This window comes from Hippocampus comes, unplaced genomic scaffold (assembly GCF_001891065.2).
Source record: "Hippocampus comes isolate QL1 unplaced genomic scaffold, H_comes_QL1_v1.1 scaffold94, whole genome shotgun sequence".
In the NCBI taxonomy this organism is placed as follows: domain Eukaryota; kingdom Metazoa; phylum Chordata; class Actinopteri; order Syngnathiformes; family Syngnathidae; genus Hippocampus; species Hippocampus comes.
The window spans coordinates 2,983,642-2,996,845 of record NW_017806059.1 but is presented as its reverse complement, the minus strand read 5'-3'; positions in this window follow the sequence as shown (position 1 = coordinate 2,996,845).

Here is a 13,204-nt window from a genome sequence, read left to right as displayed (position 1 = left end):
CACACACAGAGCATTGGTTCTTTGGCTAAAGGTCATAGTAAATGTAATTGTTTGAAGGTGTGTCTGGGCTGTGATAATGCGGAGAGAAACAGCAGGCAGCCTTCCTAACATTAATGTCCCCAATTTACCATCTAATTACCACTCGGCTGGCTTCATAGCCACACTTATCTAACCAAGGTCCAGGCAATTTAATTTCTGATTGTATAACCATAGAGATGGAGGGAGAGTTGCAGAGAGAGGGCACAGAGAAGGAGTGATGCGTGGTCTCGTGTTAATAAATTAGAGCTGACGAGAGACAGAGAACAAGTGAGAAGGGGGGAAATGTTAAATATTGTTAATAATTTCTGACAAAAACGAGCAAGAGGAAAACAGACGTAGATGGGGAAAGTGCTGACACCAATTTGCGAAGTTCACGTCACTCTACCCGTGTCAAGGAATGAGTTGATGAGGAGAGTCCGAGGGGGGGGGGGGGGGGGGGGGGGAGCGAGTACCGTTACTGATAAGAAAAGTATTTGGCATATTGAGCACTGAGAGCAAACTTGAGCAGAGTGGGAAAGAAGGATGGATCGAGATGAGAGTGGGCTATTGGTGATAAGAGGTGGAACTTAAAATAAATACAGTATGTGGATACAAGCAAGGAGAGGACAAACTATGATGTTCACAATCATAGATGCTCTCAACTGAGATAAAAAACTAACGATGAGCTGCAATATTTCTTCCTGGTGAGCCCTTTTATTGAGTATGACTTTTTTGACGAGACCCATCATGGCTACTTTGGATAATCACTGCAAATCCACCAAGTACAGCACAGCCCATTTCAGAAGTGGCCGAGAAATGACTCTATATTTTGCTAAAAATACAAGCCCGGTCTATTTTTGAGGCAACCAGCCACACACAGCATTTTGAGACAGGCGGTAAGTCACACACAGAAACAGCAAAGCGCAGCCACCCGTACCGGTGCACATCAATTCTTCAGAACCAAGAATTTGTTTGTGCACCTGTTCATACAAACTTTGTCGGCTTTTTCTTCAGCCTCTTCATTTGTCTACGTCGACAACATTTCCGCGTGTCTTCTATTTTCTGCTGGTGTCCCTGCATCCTGATCGTCCTCCCACATATCTCTCATGTGGCTTTGGAAGACGAGACAGTCAAGTGGATGGCTACACTGGAATGTCGTGACGAAGAGAGAAACCTCTGGTGTAGCATGTTGAATGGGTAGATCAAAGTAGAAAACAACAGTTTAGGACGGACACAAAGTGTCACGAGAATTGTCAAGAAGGCCCTGAAATAACTGAGTGACATTGGCAACAACTTCCAGGTTGGCAGGAGTGAAGGTGACACAAACTACTGTTTGCAGACGATGATCATCACCATCATCGTCGTCATCACATGGTTGACAAGTGACACCATCCACCTGTGAGGTCTTTGTCTTGACAAACCATTCATGCCTGAAGTGTATTTGTTCAAGTCTTAAAATAAACATATTAACATGATATGGAAATACTGTATGTAAATTGATGAAGGATGTTTGTGTTTGCACTGTACTGGCAAATCTGTGAACTGTCTTCAGCCATGGAGAGCAGTAATTTGAGTGCGTAGAGTGAGATGAGCTCGGCTGCTCGTAGAAGAGATTCATACCTGCACACAAACAAAAAATGCAGCATCATTTAAACCTTTAGCTTTGTGTTATTGGTAACATCAAGGGAATTGGACTAAAAAAAAAATGTCGGACACTTGGCATCTATTATACATATAGCATAATTTCTGCAACTTGGAATGCACCAAAATGACAATTCTTCAATGCCAAATACTGAAACACTGAAAGTAATTATAAGACTAAAAAAAAAACATTCTGCATGTGTGCCCTGCGATTAGTTGGCAACCAGTTCAGGGTGTCCCCCGCCTACTGCCTGAAGACAGCTGGGATAGGCTCCAACATGCCTGCGACCTTTGTGAGGAGAAGCGGATAAGAAAATGGATGGATGGATAGAAACCATTCTGCACTTTGCCAAATTTGTCTAAAGCTATGTTCATACTACAGGTCCATGCTGTTTGTTTGTTTGTTTGTTTGATTAGCCTAGTGTGTTATGTACAGGATATGATTTTTGCTAGTCAGTGTGATCAGTACAATTTAGATTTTTTTTTCAAATCCAACCAAGGTCTCTTTCAAATATGGATGTAATCATAGAAGTATCAGATGCAATTGCAGGGGCAAATGAGCACGTACCAGCGGGACCGTCACTGACAGAGCTTAAAATGAAATGGTCAGTCCTCTCTTTCTGTGATTCCTTGACAATTGTAGTTTGAAGATACATATTTAGCTGAGTGTCTGTTCTATTTGTGGCAGTTATTGTGACTCAGTTACACTGGCTAATGGTTCCTACAATAAACCAACCACCTGTTTCTTGGGTTTGCAGTAGTTCGGCTGCTGTTTTGTCAAATGCATTTGGTCACATGATGAAAATAAAAACGCTTTGATCGTTCTACATCGTTTTTGCATTCAACGTGATACACAAGCAACATATCGACACTCAATACATATTTACGAGTCACTCCAATGTGCTGCGCACGAATGGGTAAGCAAGATGAGATGCGCTTGGGATGGACCACTCACGATTGATTTTGCATCTATAAAGTTGTGCGGAGTGAGTGTCGATCACATTTGATTTTCATGTAATCCTACTTGAAACAAAGAATGAAGTGGTGATAGGAATAATTGAGGGTTCATGTGAGAGAGGGACTGTTATCTAATCTGAAGGTAGTGGGTATGTTCCTCACTCCTCTTTTTAATAAAAACTTCTTTCTTACTATGAATTCCAAAAGTAAAATTTACTCAAAAACTCTCCGAGTAAAATTGACTTAGAATTTTCTCAGTAAACGTTTCAGTTTTCAAATCGGTAATTTTTGATCGCTGTTCCAAATTTCAGTTAAAAAAAAATCAGACGTTTGCGGCACGGTGGCCGACTAGTTAGCACGTCCGCCTCACAGTGCAGAGATGCAGGGTTCAGTTCTCCTCGTGCCTGCGTGGGTTTTCTCCCGGTACTCTGGTTTCCTCCCACATTCCCAAAAAATGCTTGGCAGGTTTTAATGGAACACTCTAAATTGTCTCTCTGTGTGATTGTGAGCGTGTATGGTCTCTGTGTGCCCTGCGATTGGCTAGCACCCAGTTCAGGGTGTACCTCGCTGACTGCCAGAAGACAGCTGGGATAGGCTCCAGCACGCCCGCGACCTTCATGAGGATAAGCGGCTCAAATCATGGATGAATGGAAAATTCTGATGTCAGGATGTGCGATATCAGGTTTAAAAGCAGGCAGGGCTTGAAAGCAGGGTTTGGATTCCATGTGTTATGTTTTTGTTTAGGTCACATTTGGTTTTGTTCCCTCATGTGCCCTTTTTGTCTCTACCTGTTCTTGTCATTCGTGTCCCTTGTGTTGAACCAATCAGCTCCCTCAACCCTTTGTGTCTTGTCCAGGTGTTTCTCGTGGTCTCATCACCTTGTATGTATTTAGTTCCCTGGGTTCTGTCAGTCTTGGTTGGATCATTGTGAGTTTGAGTGTCTGTGTGCTCCTGTCACGTTTTGTTTTCTGTCTTGTTTGTGTACTTTAGTTAGTTTTTGTTTGTTTGTTTTTTCCAGTGTACTCCTGTTTGTGTTTTTGTTAAATATCTTGGTCAGTCCACCCTGCCCCTCCTTGTTTTTTGGGGTCCTCCAACTACCACCTCGCGAAACTTGACACCATGAAGGCTCCTGGTTTTTACAACTGGTTAGAAAATTGAGTAGATATTCAAATGGAACAATGTGTGATGATTAGGTTTGAAGTCTGGTGTAAAAGGTAAATTTGTTTTCCATGCGGGTTTCCCATTTTTAATAGTTGCTTTAAAATTGCATCAGAAACTTCATTCCTAGTATTGTTCAATCCCAGAACCTCGATGGCTAAATCCAGGCGTGCAAGCCATTGAACCACATAGACAGGAGCGCTTTTAAAGGAGCATTTCAGATTTAAAAAACAAGTCACGATTTTTGACAACTCCCAAAATTCTGGTTAGAATGGGTGACCTCAGCTTTTTAGAAGCAGGCGGGGATTGAACGTAAGGTTTGGGATTCCACAGAGGCTCCTGATTTTTAACAGTGGTTATAAAATTAAGTAAAAATTCTAATGTCAGAATGTGTGACCTTTGGTTTTAAGTCACAATTTCAAAGTGCCTTCTCCCCTTCTCCTCTTTTGATCTCTTGTGTCTTGTTTGCGTTTACATCGCAGTCATTCTCGTGGACCCATAAAACCGCAGTCTTCTCAACACAAATGCTGACCACTCAACTGAAAGCCAATAAAAAGAGACAACTTTTAAAACAGACCAAAGAAGACATTTTGACCACTGGCCTGTATGTGGTCATGGGTTCACACAACATACATGAGTCATTTTCTCCAGAAACATTTTTGCTTCTAAGGTGACACGAATATATGATTGAAATTTACTGAATGATAATTGATAGCAGAATGCCATTTTTGCCATTTTCTGTTGTTAATTTGAGGCAATAATCATGCAGAAATGCAAAACTCCTCAGGACATCAAACAGTTAATTAAGACCACTGAATAATAAACCACATTATGCACGATACACCATGAATATATTTGCACATCATAACACCAAACTGGTTATCATTATACATTAATTGCAAATCGCGAAAACTGTGACCAACACAGAAGAAATCATGAGCGTTGTGTTATTTGTTTGGTATGAACTTGCCCCTCCCCTCCCCCCCAAAATCACGTTCAGAGACGTTTCACCCCCACAAAAGATGTCACAGTTGACTTGTTATAAGACAACGAGCTGGTCCGAAAAATCTATCAAATCTCTTCCCATTTCTGCTGAAAACCAGTGTTGTCAGAGGATGCCCGATAGAAGTGGCAACCTGTTGTCGGCTCAAAAATGTTTCAAGAAAACGGACATATCATAACCTCATGGGTCAATCCATGCCAAATCACCCCCAAAAAGCGAGTTTTGATTAAACTTGCTGTACCTGTTGATAGTGGATAGTTTGACTCCTTATTGCTGCTAAAGAAAAGTGATTTTGTTGAGGTCAAGTGATCCACAAGGTCAATTCCAAGGTGAAATTATAGGACATAATGTACACTTATTGAAATGTGTACCATTTTTCTAAATGCAGATTTGGATTCCTTGTTTAATTACCTTTCCAACAATACATGTTTTGTAAAGACTGACCTAGTAGTTTGTGAAATACAAGGCTTCAAAGGAAAAAGCGGCCATTAAAATTCGGTCCGCCGTAGCTCCCAAACCCCTGCTCCAATTAACCTAAAATTTGAGATTTTGTGTCGTGTCATCACTCTCACAAGTACAGCAAGTTTCATTGAAATAAAAATGCGCTTGGTTTACCCCACTGGGTGACTTGGCATAGAATGACCCTCTTTTTTTTTTTTTTTAATTTACTTGTTTCGTGGGAAAATTACTTTGTCACTATTGGGTTTTTATCTCATGTAGGTTTATTCTATCGTTCTCTGCTATTAGTCAATTCCTTGAAATGTGTACTTATGTTGGCCTAATAGGAGTTTTCCAAGAACACAATGAGTGATTCACCTCATTGCAATCATGCTCAAGAACAAAAAAAAAAAAAAGACAAAAAGAATTGGCAAGTCTGTCGACCAGAGTAGCAATAAATGTACTTATGGTCTAATAAAACTTCACGTGAGTTGGCTGGTGGTAATTAAAATGTCTTCCTGCACTATTGACCATCACCATTTTGCCTCTTTCTATTATTCTTCATCTTATTTCTCTCTCTAAATCCTGTCTGCTTCCTGCAGCTCCTCACTTCCATCCGTCAATAGTCATTAAACACAATCTGATTGTCCCATCACATGTACACACAAACACACACATCCACACAAAGATAGCGGGAGAGAGAGAGAAAATCACACACATTTCTGATGAATGTCTGTGGTGTTCAATAAATGGTCTTGCCTAATTGCAGCTGTGTCCTCTGAGCATCAACCGACAAATTTATCAGACAGAAAGACAAACAGTTACACTAAAACTAGAAAAGTTTGCCGGCAAGTGCTATTTTGGCAAAAGCTTATTTGTTAAGAATACGATGCGGACCTTATATATAAATAAAACATCCGTCACAACAATCACAGAGTCTCTAATAGTTACAAGGCTGTATTGTTGTTGTGAAAGCACGCAACACTTTGATGTTGACCAATGAGAACACGGTACTGACTCAGGACCTCCACAATGGACAGGAAGGTCCCAATCCATCGTCACACAATGTTTCATCAAAAAAAAAAAAAAAAAAAATGTTCGTCATCTCAAGCCATGGCAGTTTTTCTGTTTTATAAGCTCCAGTGACAGGAGATGCATACCTGTACTGTAAACACTAAAAAAAAAAAAAAAAACATGAGCATTGTCAAAAGTGCATACTGTATTTCACAGATTTCATCACATCATATGCTTCAGTGACTAATCTTAATTTAAGAACTAATTCCGAATTACAGAGGTTATTATGTTATTCTTATGCATTCACATTCCCAGCTCTTTGTTCCGAGTGATGAAAATTCCGTTTTTCAGGGTACCGTATTTTTCGCACTATACGACGCTTTGGAGTGTAAGGCGCACCTTCAATAAATGGCCTATTTTAAAACTGTTTTCATATATGGGGTGCAGCGGATTATAAGGCACATAGAATAGAAGCTAAAGTAATGGCTGCAGTCACGCTATGCATCCACTAGATGGAGCTATGCTAAAGGGAACGCAATAAAATACAGCTTTACTTATCCCGGCTTTCACAACCGCGTAACAAAGAGCTTTACAGAACATTTAAAATACTCCATCCATCCATCCATTTTCTGATCCGCTTTATCCTCACGAGGGTTGTGGGGCGTGCTGGAGCCTATCCCAGCAGCAGGCGGGGGACACCCTGAAGCAATTGCCAGCCAATCGCAGGACACACAGAGACGAACAACCATCCGCGCTCACACTCACCGAGGGACAATTTTGAGTGTTCAATCAGAATGTCATGTTTCTGGAATGTGGGAGGAAACCGGAGTACCCGGAGAAAACCCACACAGGCACGGGGAGAACTCCACATAGCACGCAAGAGCTGGAATTGAAACCAATATCTCTGCCCTGTGAGGTCGACGCGCTAACCACTGGACCACTGGGCCGCTCAAATTCACACAAGCTAGCCAGGAGTAGAACCTAGCGTCTTCTGGTCTGTGGTGAGACGCGTTATCCATCGAGCCACTCGTTACACCATTTAAAATACTACGTCCAACAAATCAGAATATTGATCCATATATAAGGTGTATTGTATTATAAGGTGCACTGTCAGCTTTTGAGATAATTGAATGCCTTTAGGTGCACCTTATAATGCGGAAAACATGGTAATTGTTTTTCATCATGGGGAATTTGCAGGCTGATGTTTGTTACATCAACCAGTAAAAACCTGGTTAACAGTCAAATGCGTTGCCTTTATTCTCCTGTTTTAGGTTTTATTTTAATAGTTTTCCACTACTGCTAAAAAGGCAAGGCAGTTTAATTTTTACAGCCCATTTCATACAAAAATGTGCTTCACACAGGCAGACACAACACCTACAAGCATTTCCAAACACAGCAGTTAACGCCATTCAGAAGCAAAGCAGAGAAAACAAGTCACTTACAAAAATTACCCGAACGTCGATTGACAGCATTTTCACACTTGAACAGAAAACATTTTCAAAACATTAAAAGGTATGGTAAAAAACAAAAGATGATCTGTTCCTCTGTCTTTGCTTTGCTATTCTGGTGGCATCTACCTTCTGTTTTTTTCCCCATTCCATTTTGTTTGTCTCTAATCTTGTGTAGATTAGATTGAGTTCTTAGTTTGTAAATTTTGGTTTTATTTCCATTTTTTGCGGCTTTTTGAGTTCTCCATCTATTTTAGTCCTTAAATTGTTTTTTTGGCACCTCTTCCCTGTAGCGCCCCGTGCAAGACTCTAGTGAGTCTTCTCCAATTCCATACTTGGCCAAGTCATTCACAAGTATCTTGGCAATAGTTCTGGAGTCTTCAGACAAGTCTCACTAGCTTTCTTTCCAAGGTCTTTGGAATCTTTCATTTCCTACCTCTGTCTGGCTTGTTTTCTACCATGTGGCTGTCTTTGAATTTCTTGTCAGTACTTCTCACTCCAATTCTTGACACTTGAAAACGCTGTGATAACTTTGCGTATCCATGTTCTGCTTTGTGTGCATCTCTGACTGTTTTTTCTGAAATATAAATTGATGTCTTGTGATTTTGGCATCATGATTTCTGAATCCTGAATCATCCAGTGTGAGCTGAATCTTATCTACTGCACTACAGGTCAAAAAGGTTGGAAAGTGAAAAAGGGTGATCGAAACTGTGAGAAAAAGTAAATTTGCTTGCCCCATAAAGTGCTTGTAACGAATAAAATCTTATGAAGGCAATATTTGCATTGGCAAAATGCACCAAATGTATAAGTCTATCTAGTCAACCTCCCTGAACGAAGGGTAAATACGTAATATGAGGTGACAAACACAAAGATACATGTGCCATGCTTAAACGTTTGATGCTGGAGAAAAAAAGCCCAAAATACATACAGTAGATGATTGGCTTTACATTGTAGCCAAATCGGAAATACTGAATTAGACAACTGGAACAAATAGAGTGACTTAGGAGAAGTAAGCGCAGACTAATAAAATAACAGTTTTGCAAGGATGAAGAAGGTTGCCTTTCGGTCCTTGTTAACTGTGATGAAACAAGTGTTAGCAGGACAGATTTAGCATGCAGAGTATGTTTTCGCTGTTTGCTCTGAAATAAGGATGGATTTCCCCTTCCCATGATGCCTTTCAAAGCATTCAAAATGTCCTTGTCACTTTTTGCATGATGGTGGAGTAGGACCCCAAAAAGCAGGGAGGCAAGGAGGAGCAGGGTGGATTGACCAAAATGTATTGAACAAAAATACACACAGGAGTACACTGGAAAAACACTAACTCGAAGTACTCAAACAAATTCCTGGAAATCAAAGGGAACCAAAGTAACAAACAAAACTATCACAGGAAACAAAACATGACAGGAGCACACATACACTCACTTGTTAACTCTCACAGTGACCCAACAAAGACTGACAGAACTCAGGGAAGTAAATACAAGCAAAGTGACGAGACAAGGAGAAACACCTGGACAAGACACAAAAGGTTGAGGGAGCTGATTGGTTAAACACAAGGGACACTGATGATGAGGACAGGTGGCGACAAAAAGGGCACTTGAGGGAACAAAACCAAACGTAGCCAAACAGAAACATAACAGTCCTCTTTCACAGAAAACAAATTATAAGGATTAAGATTCATTATTTTTTAGGACCTCAGAAATACTGAATATTGGATTTGAATATTTTACCACAGTGAGGAAAACACCTGAGATCTATCCATCCATTATCCGAACCACTTATCGTCAGGAGGGTTGTGGACGTGCTGGAGCCAATCCCAGCTGTCTTCCGACAGTCGGTGGGGAACACCTTGAAGTGCCAATTCCAGGGCTCACATCGACGACCAACCAATCACATCCATGGACAATTTAGAGTTTTCAATGAACCGACATGCATGTTTTTGGAATGTCGGAGGAAATCAGAGTTCCCAGTTAAAATCCACGGAGGCACAGGGAGAATATGCAAACTCCAAACAGGAAAGTCAGAGTCCAGATTCGAAGCCACGACCTCCGCACTATGAGGCAGATATGCTTACCAGTCTTCCACCGCATGACATTACGTGCCACCGCATGACATTATGAATAAAATATTTCGGTGTTTTTTTTATGAGTGTGCTTAACCCCAAATTCACAGATTTATCAATCACTGTTGTACGGGATGCATGAAAAAGGCAGAGATCAAGAAGAGCGGTGAAAAAAGTAGACAGGCTTTAAGGTGCAGCAGACCATATTAATGGATAAATTTGTGCATTGACAACAATCAATAATATTCTATTCACAAATTCAGGGCAAAGCACCAAGTAATCTTGCACACACACACACACACACACACACACTTTGTAGCTGTCCATCATGTTTGATGATGACGCTTGTTCCAAGGGAGGGGAGGATGGGATTGAGGGGGGCGGGGGTCAGCGACACTGTCCCGTCCCTCGTGCCACTTATCGTGGGTATAGAGTCCGATCTTTGAGCTGCATACCCGTCTGCAGATGGAGCAGGGGAACCCGGATGCCAGGGGGGTACCGGCCGCCCGCTGGTGTCATTGAATGCGTCTCTCGGTTTGTCTGTCTTGGTTGGTTTCGTGTATTTGAGAGACTGCAGTGGCACAAGTGATCTGCCAGGCTGGTCTGTTGAGTGCTAGAGTTTCAAGCTGCGTGGTGTTGATGTTGGCTCGATTTAGAAGGTCCGTAGTGTAGTCCTTAAGGTGCCGCTTTTGCCCCCCACCAGAGTGCTTTGCAGCCTGCTCACCTCAATCCTGTAGATTGTCTCATCGTCGTTGTTGATGAGACCCACCACAGTCATGTTGTCTGCAAACTTAATGAAGAGATTAGATCTGGATGAAGGAGTGCAGGCATGGGTCAGCAGAGTGAAGAGGAGGAGGCTCAGCACACATCCTTGTGGGGCCCCTGTGTTCATCATGATGGTGCTGGAGGTGTTGCTGCCGACCTGAACTGCCTGTGGTCTCCCCTTCAGGAAGTCCAACAGCCAGTTGCACAGGGCAGTGTTGAGCCCCAGGTGGTCCAGTTTGTGGATGTGCTGGTGCGGGATTATGGTGTTGAATGCTGAGCTGAAGTCGATGAACAGCATTCTGACGTGTGAGTCCTTGGTCTCCAGATGGGTGAGGGCTGATTGGAGGGCAGTGGAAATGGCGTCTGCAGTCGATCTGTTATACCGATATGCGAACTGGTAGGCATCAAGAGTGGGGGAGAGGGCAGACTTGATGTGCTGCATGACTAACCGAAGCGCTTCATGAGGCTGGGGGTGAGTGCGACTGGGCGGTAATCATTGTAGCTGGAGGCAGATGACTTCTTCGGGACTGGGATGATGGTGGTGGCTTTGAGACATGTAGGGACAACAGCCTGGCTCAGTGAGGTGTTGAAGATGTCGGTGAAGACATCTGTGAGCTCCTCAGCACAGTCTCAGGACACGACCATGAATGTTGTCAGGACCTGCCGCTTTCCGTGCATTTGTCCCTCTGAGGGAATGCCTCACACCATCCTGGGAAAGCGTCAGCACCTGGTCGCCAGGAGGAGGTGGGGTCTTCTGTGCTGGGGTGTTGTTGTCTACCTCAAAGCGGGCGAAGAAGTCGTTCTGGTTGTTCAGCAGAGAGATGGAGCTGTCACAGGTGTGCAGAGAGGACTTATAGTCCGTGATGGTCTGGATCTCCGCCACAGGTTCCCTCTCTTCTGTCCTTGAACTGGTCTGTGATCCTCCTTGAGTATTGTCTCTTAGCCAGTCTGATGCCTCATGACAGGCTGGCCCTGGCAGTCCTTAGGCCCACCATGTCTCCAGCTCTGAAGGCAGTGTTCCTGGCCCTCAGGAGTCTGTAGACCTCACCGGTCAGCCATGGCTTCTGATTGGCCCGGATGGTGATGGTTCTGGTGACCGTGACATCGTCCATGCGCTTCCTCATGTAGGACGTGATGGTCTCCGTATACTCACGGAGGTCAGTGGTGCTGTTGTTGGTGGTGGCTGCATGTTTGAACACACTCCAGTCTGTGGTGGAGAAACAGGCTTGGAGTGCCTCTGTGGACCCCTCAGGCCACACCTGTACCTGCTTCCTAGCTGGTTTGATGACTTTAACCAGTGGCCTGTAGGCTGGCATTAGCATAACCGTGGTGTGATCTGAGGTACGTAGTTGTGGGAGGGGGAGGGCTTTGTAGGCTCTTCTATTTGTAGTGTAGACATTGTCCAGAATACTGGTACCTCTATTGGGAAAGTTGACGTGACCATGGAGTTGTAGAAGCACACCCTTGGGGACATGACCATGGATTTGTGGAAGCATGCCCTTGGGGTTTAAATGGTTGAAATCCCCAGGCAAGATGAGAAAGGCATCAGGGTAGGCTGTCTGCTGCTCACTAATGTGCTGATGGTGTTCAAACAGAGCCACACTCCTGCTGTTGGTTGAACCAGGGGACATGGATATTGCTACCAGCAATATGGTACTAAATTTCCTCGGCAGGTAAAATGGCCGGCATTTGATAACCATAAACTCCACCGCTGGTGAGCAGTGCTTGCAAACCACAACAGCGTCACGGCACCAGGCATTACTGATGTAAACACAGAGTCCCCCACCGCGAGTCTTCCCCCCCTCAACGAGCGCTCTGTCTGCTCGGTAGCATGTTAGCCGGGCTAGCTGAATAACCCAGTCCGGGACACTGTCGTTTAGCAATGTCGCCACAAAAACAAAGACGCAACAGTCACTCACAGTCTTGGAAGTTGTCCGAAGCAAGCAGATATAGTCCAGTTTATTATCCAGCGAGCGTACGTTGGCCAGTGTGATGGTTGCGATAGCTGGTCTATGGGGGCTAGCCGCTCGCCTAGCCCGGATACCCCCGCGCTTCCCCCTCTTCTGCTTCCTTATATTCCGTCTGTGGTGCTTCCTCCGTGGGCTGGTTGCAGAAGTGGGGGTCTGTGATCGAGCAGGCCTCCGCAGCAGACCGCAGTCACGTAGTTCTTCCGCCTTCTCTGGATTACTGTCAGTTTTTGTAGTTCTGCCGATGGCGAGCAGAAACTCACGGGGGTATGTGCGCCTTGGTGTGCGACACAATGAACACAAAGAACATAAAGAACACGAAGAACACTGATATGCAGGGGGAAAGGGAAGAGCCTCTGCGGGTACCTGTACCGCCATCAAAAAAGCTCATGAATCTGACAGGTTTTTGTCTTTGTGTGGGCTTGGAGCCGTCTAATTTTGAAGAGGCTTCCATCTAGGCGGTACTCCACATGGACACATGGACATCTTCATGTCCCATGCCACGGTGGAAGAAGCACGTGACTGCAGAGAGGAGGATGTTTAAAAGCATTGGAGCCAAGACACCGCCGTTTCACCCCAGCGTTCACCTTGAAGACCTCTGACTGGAGTTCTCCGATGAGCACTCTGGCTTGCATTCCACCATGCAGCTGCTGGAGGATGCAAAGGATCGTGGGTGGTACCCCAATATTGGAGAGGTGTTTCCACAGGAATTCACGGTTGATGTGTCGAAGGCTTT